We start from the raw sequence: 12,324 nt of genomic DNA on the forward strand, positions 1-12,324 counted from the left end.
TTCCTCTGAAACTTCCCCGCTGGACGTTGATACTGACTCGACATATTTAGGAGTCTAGGACTGACTTCCCCGAATGGGGACGATCGATGGGTACAAATTTTCCCGTTCAAAAAAGTAGTATATTTTTTGTTCTAAGCTTAAAATACTCGTAATTTACTGTTATTGTTTAAAGCATCCACGTATCAATTGACATCATTAATTTGATTCCATTCTTTAAGATAATAACCGATAGTTGATTCGTGCTTTCTAAGAACGAGCTAAACAAGTGGCTCATTTGTTTGAGAGTTTCAAATCACGTGATGGAGGTTACTTGTTTGACAATTCTACTTGAAGATACATTTACTTCGTCAAAAGATTCGAAGAAAACGATGGAATGGCATGGCAAAGACTGGCATGCACCTTGGAAAAAAACTGACCACATATATATATATATATATATATATATATATATATATACCATATATATATAAAAAAATCTATTTATCATTCTAACTCTCATCATCTTTCTATTATATTATAATATATTATTAAATGATAAATTTATAAATAAAAATATAATAAATAATTTTTAATCATCTAATATCACATCTTAAAATAATAAAAAGATGATAAAAATTAAGATGATAAGTAATATTATTATATATATATATATATATATATTTTTTTTCTAAAATCAGCCCAACCAAGCATGAAGGAATTAACAACATGAGTACTAAGCCAAGAGGTATTATTTATAAATTATCATAATCGAATAGTAGGACTTTCTTATTGGTCATCATTCTGGGTCAAATCCAATGGATTAAATTTCAAAGTCATTAAAATAGTACTACCTAACCACTAGTACCCTTCTGACATATTTTTCGTAGATCATACGTATCAAAACAATGTTATTCAATGAACCATGATTAGTTGACTTTCTTGAAGATGACCCAGCTGATCTTCAGACCGGTTTTGTCACGTCATTAGGTGTGCGGTTTCGGACCGGACTAGGAATACAATTTTCCTTTCATATTTTTCTATCATTTGAAATTTCTCAAAAACGGAAATTGAATAATTACTCGGTTTGAATTACAACTCATCTCACAATTATTTATTATTATTAATAAATTTTAATTTATAAATTTTATTATTATTTATAAATCATCTCAACTCATCTCATTTAATCTTTAAATTCAAATTAAGACTAGCATATTTTTTTTTTCCTGTATAAGTGGTCTTCGATCGTAGTTACTTATAAGGGTGTGCAGAATTCTGAGAATTCCGACTCCGTCCGACCTCCGCTCCGATGCCGATTCCGACGGAGTCGGAGTTGTCGGAATTCAGAGTTGGAATTCGGAGCTACTCCGAATAATTATTCGGAGTCGGAGCTCGAAGGAGCTCCGACTCCGACTCCGAATTTTTTTTTTAAACCCAGCTCCAAAACGACGTCGTTTTGAAGCTGGGTTTAAAAAAAAAAAATTTGAATGACACCGTTCCACTTAATATGGAACGGCGTCGTTCCATATTTCCAAGTTGAAGGGGCTTCTTCTTCACGTCAAGCGTCCTCTTCCTTTTCACTTCTTCTTCTTCCTTCTTCCTTCTTCACTTCTTCTTCCTCCTTCACTTCTCTCTCGCGTCTCCCGTCCCAGTGACTAAACCAGTGAACCAGTGAAGTTCAGAACACCGTTCGTCGTTGCTCCTCCCTGCCGCCGTCCCTCTGTTCAGCTTCCAGCCTTCCACCTACGGTGAGCCCTAAATTTATGAGCCCTAAATTTAATTCAAGCACGTCTCTTATGAATTGGAGCCAGTAGTTGTGATTCTTGTGATTCTTGTGTATTGAATATTCAATATAGTCCCCAACACGGCGCTCAAAAACATGAATTTTACATTATTTTGAAGACTTGCGCTCGAGCGATGTGTCGAGCGCAAGTCGAGCGCACGTTGTTTTGAACATTGGCTCGAGCGATATGTCGAGCGGAAGTCAAGCGAACCTCTCTGGAAGGGTTCTGCTCGAGCGCTACGTCGAGCGCTCATCGAGGGAAACTCTCTGTATGGATTCTGCTCGAGCTCGACGTCGAGCGCAGGTCGAGCGAACCTCTCTAGAAGGGTTCTGCTCGAGCGCTACGTCGAGCGCTCATCAAGCGAAACTCTCTGTATGGATTATGCTCGAGCTCGACGTCGAGTGCAGGTCGAGCGATCCTCTCTGTATGGATTCTGCTCGAGCGCCACGTCGAGCGCAAGTCGAGCGAACCTCTCTGTATGAGTTCTGCTCGAGCGCCACTTCGAGCGCACATCGAGCGAACCTTTCTGGATGGGTTCTACTCGAGCGCTATGTCGAGCGCACGTCGAGCGAACCTCTCTGTATGGCTCTTGCTCGAGCGCACGTCGAGCGCACGTCGAGCGCACGTCGAGCGAACCCATCTGGATGGGTTCGTATGAGTCAAGCGCACATCAACCGAACCTCAATGTAATAATACATCGATACATGTATTATTATGATACAATAATACATGTCCTATTGTATAATACAATAGCCTAGTTTATTTTTAAACTAATTTTTTGCTTCTAATTTAATTTTTTCAGCTTTATTGATTGTGATATGGATCCTAGACATAGTGGAGATGATCGTCCACAAGGGGATGTAGCGGATGCAAATGCTACAACTCCTACACCGGTGGGTACTTCCACCCCTAGAGCCACATCTAGGGCAGCTACATCTAGAGCAGCTACATCTTGTGCGAGTAGTCGACTCCCACTCCCAGTTGATATAGAGGATGAAGATATGTTCAACGAGGAGGAGGAGATGCCCATTGAGCAAGATCAACTATCACGACCTTCTAAAAAGAGGTCGTGGACATGGGAGCATTTCACCAAAATACCTGGTGAAATTGCGAACCCAGTGGCAATATGTCATTATTGTGGATCACTTTGTGGATGCCATTCGAAGAAGCAAGGTACTAGTGTGTTGATAGCACATCTAAATGGTTGCCAACGATATAAGATAGCGAAGGGATTGCAAGCCACTGATCAGACCAACCTCAGTTACCAAACTTCTATAGCCACTGATGGTACACAGACTAAGAAATTGGTCATCCCTCAATACAGTGAGAAGATGTTGAGGGACATGCTTGCAGAGATGATAATTACTGATGAGATGCCATTTACCACACTTGAGAAAAGAGGCTTTCGAAAGTTTCTAAATTTTGTTGAGCCACGATTTCCCATTCCATCACGGTATACAGTGATGCAAGATTGTATGAAGAGGCATGCGAAGGACAAGGAGGAGATGAGGAAGATGTTTATTACCACTGGCCAAAGAGTGTCTTTTACGACTGACACATGGACTTCCATAGAGAACGTCTGCTACATGTGTATCACGGCACACTACATTGACAGTGAGTGGATTTTGCATAAAAAAATTATTGGTTTTAAAGAAATTGTGGATCATAAAGGTGCATCCATTTGGGCGAAGATGGATGTTTGTTTAAAGGACTGGGAAATTCGAAAAGTGCTGTGTATTACAGTTGACAATGCCAGTGCGAATGAAACAGCAATTGATTGGTTTAAGCGGAACACGACGGTGAGAGATGATGTCATTCGGGCCCACGAGTTTATTCACGTTCGATGCTGTGCTCATATCATTAACCTCATAGTTGTTGGGGGATTAAAAGAGGTTCATGATTCCATAACCCGAGTCCGCAACATTGTACGATATGTGAGGGGTTCCCCTCAAAGGCTTGCCAAGTTTAAGGCAATAGCAGAAGATTTGAAGATTGAATGTTCTAGTATGCTGTGCTTGGACGTTCCGACTCGATGAAATTCTACATATATGATGTTGGATGTGGCACAGAAGTACCAAAAAGCATTTGAGCGGATGGAGGTCGAGGATGGGGGCCTGAGGTATGCTTTGTTGGAGCCAGCAGGACTGGGGCTCGGTGCGCCAGACGCACATGATTGGACCAGTGTGAGTTATTTTGTTGAATTTTTAAGAACTTTTTATGAGATAACCATGCGACTATCTGGATCCAAATATACGACTGCGAACTCATTTTTCAGTGAGCTCTCAGAGCTTCACTTCCAGTTGGAAAATAATTGTACTGACTCTGCTGGATTGTTATCTGATATGGCTACGAGGATGAAGATCAAATATGATAAATATTGGGGGAATATTGAGAAGATAAATAGATTGCTATTTGTGGCTGTGATCTTTGACCCTCGAGTTAAGTTGGCCGTTCTAGAATTTTGGGTAAATTCCGTCCTCGGGGCAGTGAAGGCTGGAGAGTTTATTAGATTGCTAAAAAGTGATGTTGATGACTTATATCATCACTATAGTACTAGTGCTCAGCCTTCATCCGCAGTTGGTAGCTCCTCACATTCGAGGCCGACAGGATCGACAGTTCCCTCAGGTGATACTGACCCATCTGTAAGGGTTAGAGGCAATCGTGTCATACGGCAGTATCATCAACTCATGTCAACAAGGAATATTATGCATTGTACATCTGAGGTTGAACGATATTTTATGGAAGCTGTCGAGGCACCTAGTGATGTATTTCAGTTATTAACTTGGTGGAAAGTTAATTCCACCAAGTATCCAGTCCTTTCCCGTGTGGCCCGAGATGTGCTAGCCATTCCTGTCACTATGGTTGCCTCAGAGTCGGCATTTAGCACTGGAGGTCGCGTGTTGGATGCTTATCGGAGTTCATTGTCATTCCTCGTTTGCACACAGAATTGGATAAGTGAAACGCCCATTGGACTAGATACCGTTGGCGTTGATGCCGAGAGCTATAGGCTTGAATCAGGTAAGTTTATATGCTTTTTAATGATGATTTAATTATTTTTAATGTTTCTAACTTCTACTTTTTATGATTTTATAGATCTAATTGTGAACCCTAACATAATTACCGATGATTGTGAGTTTGGAACGGACGCTACTTGAGAGTTGTGATGGAGTTGAGAGAACCTCATTTCTTGGTAAGAATCAAATTATTCTTTTACCGTATATAATTTTTTATTATCAATTTTTTTTCATCTATTGATTGCTATTTTCTATCTTCATTTCAGGTGTGACCAATGGAACATTGGGGTTTGAGTGAAACCCGTGTTTAATTTTTATGTAATTATATTTCAAGACTGAGTCATATTGTTATTACGTTATAAATGAGACTGTTATAACTTATGGCTGCATCATACATGTTATTTACTTTTTAAACTATTTATATAGTTATATTTATGTACTTATATCCCGAGCAAATACGTGGATAAGTACTCTTTATTCTATAATTTCTATTAGTACTTATCCATCATCTCTCAAAAGTTTATAATTTATTATCCAACTGAAATTAATCAAATTATACAAATTCGTACCATCATTCTTTTCTATAAAATTTTAAATTTGTGTAATTTTCAACTCATGAGTCATGAGCACTTTTAATGCTAAATTTCAGGCGGACATAAAACAAATTAAAGATATAATCAAAATTCAGTAACAAAATCAGAACGAATATTTAAATTATTGAAAACTCTTGAATAAACTAAATATTTGTAGATGGTTAACTTTTAAAAAAATATATATATGTTGCCCACTATCTGAAACGAAATTGAACAACAAAATTTAAATAATAATAATAAAAAAAAATTCTGAAATTGAGTTCGGAGTCGGAGCTCCGACCTCCGTTCGGAACTCCCTTCGAACTCCAGTCGGAGATCCGATCGGAAGTCGGAGCTCCGACCTCCGTTCGGAGCTCCGATCGGAGGTCGGAGCTCCGACCTCCGATCGGAATCGGACTCCGACTACGTTCGGAGTTGGAGTCGGAGGGGAGTTTTGGCTCCGAATCCGGTCGGAGTCGGAGGTCGGAAATGACAACTCCGACTCCGTCGGAGTCGGAGCCCACCCCTAATCATAATATTACTAATTCATGACAGTCGAGAAAGAGAGACATAAAAAAACACACCCATATATATACCTGATGATTGACTTCAATATCAGATCATTTGCACCTGATCTGCGTTGGTATTGGTGTTGGACGTCAGATCTAAGAAGATCGATATAGCGAGCAAGCTAGGCTGTATATATGTTTTTTTTTTTTTTTTGTTCTCTCCTGGCTTGTAGTATAGAAAAAGAGCAACTCAATTAGAAGGCTTAGGTTGTGTTTGGATGTTGAAGTGAGTTGAGTTGAATTGAGTTGAGATGATAAAATATTATTAGAATATTATTTTTTAATATTATTATTATTTTGAGATTTGAAAAAGTTGAATTGTTTATTATATTTTGTATTGGGATTTGAAAAAGTTGTAATGATGAGTTGAGATGAGTTTGGTAACCAAACTCACCCTAGTTTTAAGATCAATAAGGAGAGAGAGAGAGAGGGGTATTAGCTAGGGTTTTGCTTGAATATTAATGGTGCTAGTCATGGATGCAGTAAGAATATATTTTGGGTGGCTCTACAGCCATCGCTCTCAATCCCGCTTGAGTCACAAATGGTGTAAAATGTAGTGTTTTTTATTTTATTTTTTTAACACTATAAAATATTTTTAAAAAAAAATAAAAAATTATAATATTATTAAAAAATACTTATTTAATCATTAAGTAAAAAATAATATTAAAAAATAAAAAAAATACAACGAGATCGGGCATGATGAGAGTAGCATTATTCATATATTTTTGTCGTATGTTGTACAGATCGATCGGACAGAATTAAGAACCCCTCTTAAGTTACGGCGTAGCGTGGGTTACCGCAACTTTCTTATTTGAAAATTGAAATCTGTTCATGAGATGAAATGAATTTAGGTTAAAATTAAAAATAAAATAAAATACTATTAATATATAATATTTTTAAATATTATTATGATCTTAAAATTTTAAAAAAGTTAAATTTAATAAAATTATAATAATAAAATGATATGGAAAAAAATTATTTCGGTATACAAACGTCGCCTAAAGTCAATCTCATTAGGCAACTTTGCTCAATAGGAATTCCAAAGGCAGTCGAACCTCTCGCCACGTATTGGCCAGGTGTCTTATGCTGCCCTCTCTATTTCCCACCCTCCATTGTAAATCTCGAGTGTATTTCACTCATACCCCCATTTTGATCTCTCCATCTCTCTTGTCCTCTTCTTACCGCTACCGACTGTACTTTTAAATTAGTTATTTTAATTTTTAGTTGTAGTCATCCAATATTATTAGAAATCCTTCGACAGGTCGCTTCGTGAAAATAAGAAAAAAGTACTTTGCCTCTTAAGTTGTATCGCTCAATTTAATTGTTTGACAAATTTTTTTTTTAATGATTAAGAAAATAATTTTAAGTGTATTGAAGTATTTTTTTATTTTTTTAAATATTTAAAAAATTATAAAATAGTAAACAGTAACGGGCTACACTGCACTCTTCAAAATAATATAGGAAAACCCAATCAAATACTTGGATAGCACAAAGATGACTGACTGACAAGCCCAAGTACTTGAAACCCATGAGGCCTAATTCAAAGTCCCCGTCGATTATTATTATTATTATTTTTTAAGATGGTATTACATAATTAATAAATGGTTTAATTCTAAATACATTGAGCGCTCATGAATTGAATTACTACGTGCTTTAATTTAATTATATTTTAGACAGTATTGATTATAATATTGCATTATTGTATAAAGTTGTTACGAACGAAGATACTAATAATCTGATCATTTATAACACTGATCATGGGTTGATGGCCAGATGTCACGCTTGGGCATCCTATATAGGCATTTTGACTCAACACTGCTTCACGTACGTACGTACGTGTAGAAAACTTCCTGACCAGGGTTGATTAATGTTATTACTAGAAATTAATTAAGCATGCAAAAAGTATATATACAAAACATGTCACCGATCGAAAACATGAGCACACTTCACTTTTCTTTTTTGTTTGTCCCATGTTTTAGAAACCTCAGACACCATGCACTCAGCATATGTCCAAAAATCATCACATGCACCTCCAAAACCAGGTTGAATTAATCATATTTCCTTCACTCCGAAGCAAAGGTCGGTAACATCAAAGTCTATATATATATAAACATAAGATTTGAATGCCGCGTATGCATGAGTGAGGACTTTTCTTTTAGCAACATATTTATAAGGCCCATGATGTGATAAAAACATGCTATTCATGGAGACGTATATATCGATAATCCCGACTATATATGTCAATGTATTGATCGTACTTAATAGCCTAGCTAGCTAGCTTACAGACAGATTGTATTTGGCATTATACAATATTGCAAACTCATGATCCATGGAGGAGCTTAGCCTAGCTACTTAGGTTGAACTGTTGTAAGGCCGGCATTCAAGGCTATCTTATAGTACCTCTATAAAACCCCATCTTAGATCCTTAAACCCAAACTTATATATAATCCGATCGATCCATCAAATAAAGTTGCATAAAAAAATGCCTCCGATGTTGTCCACTTTCTTTGTTATAACATTAATTAATCTTCTTCCTCCATTGCTTCACAACTACTTCTGCCTCAGACCCCGACCCAGTTCAAGATTTTTGCATACCAAACCCAAAATACGGTTCCATTAATAGAGCCGCTAACCTTGCTATATATTCTCCCATGCAAGAATTCATTCGAGGCCACCCCCGATGACTCTGTGTTTTCAGGCATGAAGAGAGCCGGCAACTTCTCAGAAACAGGCCTCGCGGCCATACCTGTAAACCCAACCATCTTTCCTGGCATCAACACTCTAGGCATGTCATTTATACGAGCTGACCTTAAAGCGGGCGGGATTAATCCACCACATTTCCACCCCAGAGCCACCGAGATTTCGTATGTGGTGCAAGGAAGCGTTTATTAATCAGGCTTTGTGGATTCCAGTAACAGGATTTTTGCCAGAACAATAGAGGAAGGGGAGGTCATGGTTTTCCCCAGAGGCCTGGTGCACTTCCAAATGAATGTGGGTGATAAGCCGGCAACCATATTTGGGTGTTTCAATAGCCAGAATCCCATGTCGTAAAAAATCCCAGCTGCCATTTTTGGATCTGGGATCAATGAGAAGTTCTCGGAGAAAGCTTTTGGATTGAGCCCTCGGCAAATTGGAATGATGAGGAGAAGGTTTGATCCAAGGGTGAAGTAGATAGATATATGGTGAAAAGAATGGTATTTTAGTCAGAGTAATTTTCCGAATTATTAATTCTAGAGGGGAATTTGGATAAGGTGTGTTTCGGTATTATAGATTGGCTGTTCTTAATTAATTTGGTGTCTGCTGTTTGGTCACTTCATAAATCTCATGTGTTTGTTTTTTTCTTTATTTCCTTTTAGTAAAACAGTATTTTTTTATTTTATTTTTTTGACCTTTTAGTATATTTAGTATTTCTTTCCTTCAAATGGGATTTGATATAAAAGCTGGCTTTAGAACCACCTTGTCTTTTAAAAACAAATAAGACGCACGTGATTAGGGCCCAAAATTAAGTTGAATTTGGGCTCAGATTAGACGCTTAGGATTATGTTATATTTTTTTATTATAAATTAAATCTAATATATCTTATTGGTCATTTATAATTTTTTTTTTCTCAATTGTCCTAATAATTTAGTATTTAAGAAAAAGAAAAGTAAAAGTTTTTTTTTAATAAAAGAGACGGTTCCTGGGCCTCCAGAATTACAGCCCATCCGGCCATTCATCTGTGTTGGATATTAGTCATCGGCCCAAATTGGGGGGAAAAACCAATTCCTAGGGCAATTATCCGGAAGCCCAAAAGTGATATTTATCATCTGATCAGTACTCTAGTCTCGTTCTTCACAGTTCAACAATGGAAAGAAAAGATTAATATCGCATAGCACATACATACACTTACTAATTTCTGGCAATAGTAGGAAAAAATTATTATAATTTGTTATAACGTTCCGGTCCTGGAGGTCTAGAGAATTAGTTTCTATTACCAAAAATCATCTCCAAACCATAAAGATATAAGCTACAAATTCTCAATAACATATAAATCTCATTGTTTTGAACCAACTACTCCAAAATAATGAACTAGTAACACCACCAAGTCTTAACAGAAACGTCAACCTCTTAACATACACCACATTATCATAGCACGAAAAATTTACTGAATAACATTCTCCAATCACTATGGCATCATTTTTGTGCTTAATCCACTATACTTAAATAATTTTGCTCATACTCCCTAATTTTGATTCTCAACTTAAACATTCAAATTATCTGAAAAATATTGTAGAGATAAGAAGTGAGTTATCAATAACTCAATAAGCAGAAAACATATACTAATATGTAAACATGAGTCTTTTCACATAATTCAAAATGCAGAATAAAACATTTTCCCTTCAAAATGCAAATCCAAAACATGTTATCAGAAAATCAAAGCGACAATTCTAAATGTTCACATTCAAAAATCATTGGGCATAACATAACTAAGCATCATCATCTTATCATATCATTAAGCTCTATGGTAGAGTTGTATTATTCCCAGTGGCCAAACCAAACAATATCACAATGTGAATTTTTCCATTATTCATTCTCGAAGTCCTGAGTGTGTACAAAGGAAAAATCATTCTGAAAAACTACTTTGTTTTCAAAGTGGGTGCACTCATAAATAGAAACATTGGTGCCGACTATATAACAGAATAATCGGATCAAAACAAAAAAAGAATCAAATACAGAATTAGAATTTCATGCCAAAGGTTTTTAGATGCAAAATCATATCAAAATAGAGTACTGAACAAAATCATATCATCTTCACCTTTCAAAACAAATTCAGAGCATATTCACATATTCAAAACATATTCAATGCATCTCCACAAAACATGCACAAATTTTCAGAATTCATATTCGCTCCTTTTGCACCGTTTAGAAACATAATGATAAATTTTTTGCTCATGTCCACACCAGTCAGGACAAAAGATATTTTCTCTTTTATACAAATTCCATAAGTAATGCAGAAAACATAACTGAGGTTGATTTCACATTTCTTTTCAAAACATAACATGCATATTTTTTTCACAAATCAACATCAGTTCATTTTCTTTTTATGCAAAATCTAGCATAGGAACCCGTGTACCTGAACTTTTTAATTTCTTTGAAGTTTCTCATCACAGTGGCAAGCAAATATCAATCGTCACCTATAAATAGGCATGTAACTTGCATCAATTTCCAATCGCGCATGACTCTTTCATTAAGCACATATGATACTCACCAAATAATGCTTCAAAGTATAAAAGCATGTTTTAATGCAAAGAGAGCTTCCAAGGTCATCTCTACAGGGACAAATTTATCAACGCAATCAATCAAACAAAAGTTCAAATGGAAAGTAGTAGAAAAAGAATATATATTTATACAGAGTTTTCTTTATTGAGTGAATTTAGGGTTATTTACTGAGAAAATAGTATAGATTATGTGCATTGAGTTTATACAAAATGTAGGACAAACTTGTGGTTTGTCATCAAAAGTGAGGGATTGTAATTACTCTAGAAACATTAATTCCAATTAACATGAAAAACCTAGATTTGCAACTTTTAATTACTAGAAAGTGGGTTGCTAAACAAAGCAAATAACACTAAAAATAGTTTTTAAAGCTTAAAAATCGACACTGTAATTGCTAAGAAAATAAACACTAGAGGTACAAGGTTAGGGTTTCCTCGACCATCGATTGTTAATTACTCTATGGTGGTTCTCGATTTGGTTGCTGGTGATTCAATCGATGCCTTGCAGTTTACGGAGGTACAAGGGGGTCGTGGGCATGCTAGGTCCTCAGTTGGACGTGGGTTTTCCGCAGTGCACTTTCCTTAAGGTGTTGATCATGAGTGGTCGGCTGTCTCATGGTGCAGTGGCTTGGGTTTGCTTAGAGTCTGTTATTTCGTACTATAGGGGTGGTCGGATATGGAAACTTGAGGGGCAGCAAGACTAATTTAATATGTGAGAGAGAGTGAGAGAGAGAGAGAGGGAGAGCGGTTGTTGAGAGAAATAAGGAAGTGGGTAACGGAAAGAAAAATTGTCGAGGAAAATAAGAGGGAGAGGAAACCGTCGGGGGGTAGGGAAGAGGAGAGGAAGAAAAAATAAAAATAAACTCACTTATAAAAAACGGCACCATTTTCCGCTATTGGGCTTCTCTATGGGCTTGGGCCAAGATTGGGACTGGATGTTACATTTGTAATATTCTTGAGTCTTGATGTTGAAAATAAAAAAGGAAAATAGAAAAAAAAAATTGCAATATTTTTCTGTTGAAGTTTCACTTAGGTTGATCAATCCATAAGATCATCTCTTTTAACCTAAGAAGAACAGTATCCGAAACTTCTAAATCAATTTATTGTACATTGATTCCAGTTTAACATTGCATTTACGTAGCTCTGAAAGAACA

At 36.5% G+C, this 12,324-nt stretch overlaps 1 pseudogene; it reads left to right on the plus strand.

The window, feature by feature from the left end:
- Positions 1-8,461: 8,461 nt before the first annotated feature.
- LOC118347965 lies at positions 8,462-9,086 on the plus strand (annotated as a pseudogene).
- Positions 9,087-12,324: the final 3,238 nt, after the last annotated feature.

The sequence above is a fragment of the Juglans regia genome, chromosome 3 (genome assembly GCF_001411555.2).
Source record: "Juglans regia cultivar Chandler chromosome 3, Walnut 2.0, whole genome shotgun sequence".
Classification (NCBI taxonomy): domain Eukaryota; kingdom Viridiplantae; phylum Streptophyta; class Magnoliopsida; order Fagales; family Juglandaceae; genus Juglans; species Juglans regia.